The following is a 1,722-nucleotide window of genomic DNA, read 5'->3' as shown; positions in this document are numbered from 1 at the left end:
AAGAAAAAAATGCTCCTAAAATCTGTTTCTTCAGAAAAGTCACAGAGTAACCGGGCACAACAGAAACAAGAGTGTCTGACCTCAGAGGGAGCCCTGGGAGCATCCCCTCAGCAAAGGCTACCCTGCAGCCAGGGTCCTGCCTGGGTAGCAGGATGGAGTTCCTTGCTGCTACACACACAATTCAAACTGCTTCCGTGAGCAGAGGTTTGTGGGATCAGGCCCACACACTCAGCAAAGGCTTCTGCCTAGTGCTACCTAATGCCAGTGCAAACATGAGAAATGAAAGATTCTGGCAAGAGTCCTGGTTTCACACTGAGTGATGGAGAATTAAATTTTCCTTCATCTGCATTATCCTTTATAGGCAGAAAGTGAAGACATGGGCTACATTAGCATCCAGTGTCAAAAACTGCTTCCCAGGAAGTAGCAGCAAGGAATGCTCATTTCTTCCCAAGACACAAGGTGGGCTGGCTGGCTTGGGCCCAGTGCTTTCAACCAGTTGCATCTCAAAAATTCCCACTGCCTAAGAAGGTCTGCTTTGATTGAGGTTTCTTGCAGCACTGCAGATCTCAGGGTCACAGTTCTGTTTGCCTAAATTCAGATGAAAATAGGAAAGTAAATAGATTAAAAGGAGATTGGATGTGCTATGTGGCAGCTCTGTACAGGGCAACTTGTTCAGCTGCTTTGACTGATTACTTTCCTTACATGCAATTACTGAAACTAGAAATCTGAAACAAAACTGAGAACATCAGCACAAGGAAAGAGAGCCAAAATGGGGCAAACAAAGCAGAAAAATAAGAGGTCAAGCCCTGATGAACAAATTCCCTTTTTTCCTTCAACTTGGAAAACTCAGGCACAGTGGTGGAAGGTGCTTCCAGGCAGCTTGAACTTGCATAAGAGGCAGAGAAGTGCAAGCATCCCTGACCTTGTTTGGCAGTATTACAAGAGGTCATACTTTCAGATGGATGATCTGATCTCAAAATATCCTCCAGTGTAATGAGTACAAACAAGCTTTTCTTCAGTGTCTGTCTCAGACTTGTATTTCTTTGCTTTATCTGGTTTCTCATGCAAGGAACAGCCGTGTGAGGACTGCAGACAGCAGAACCAAGCTGAGCAGCATGCCACCTCTGCACTGACAGGTCACCAGAGTTGCTGGACTGAAACCATGCCAACCAAAGGGCTCTGCTCAGCCAGAGAGTGCAGCAAGCACCACTGCCAGCTCTTCTGTGCTGTTTCACCCAGCTGCCCGGCCCAGTGAGGGGCAGGCACAACCCAGATCAGAGACAAGGGGCTGTGCATCACTCTGACCCAGGAAGGCAAGGGCTGCAGCCAGCAAAGCTAATTGAGGGAGATGAAAGGGTAAATTTGCTCTGGCATTTTACAAAGGGCTCCTTCCAAGGCCAAAGCAGGACTCAGTGCTGCTCTAGCATCTCCTCTAGCTCACCCTGCAGCCCAAGTACCAGACAGTGTGCCCATGGCAGTGTCAGAGCTGCCAAGGCAGTGCTGCTGCATGTGACACAGCATGTGGATGGTGGCCCTGCTGGTGACCTGTACTGTCCTACCAGTAGCCAGGCTCTGCTGGGCAACCACAGTGCTGCCAGTGAGGCACAAGCAGCTGGTCGCACCAGGCTGGCAGAAAGACAAAGGAGCAGTACAGGGCATGACACTGGTGAGAGGCTGGGACCCCCAGAGGGTTAGAAAACTTCAGCCACCCGGTGTCTGTGG

Source organism: Apus apus, chromosome 7, assembly GCF_020740795.1.
Source record: "Apus apus isolate bApuApu2 chromosome 7, bApuApu2.pri.cur, whole genome shotgun sequence".
Lineage (NCBI taxonomy): Eukaryota > Metazoa > Chordata > Aves > Apodiformes > Apodidae > Apus > Apus apus.
Note: the sequence above shows the minus strand (reverse complement) of the source record.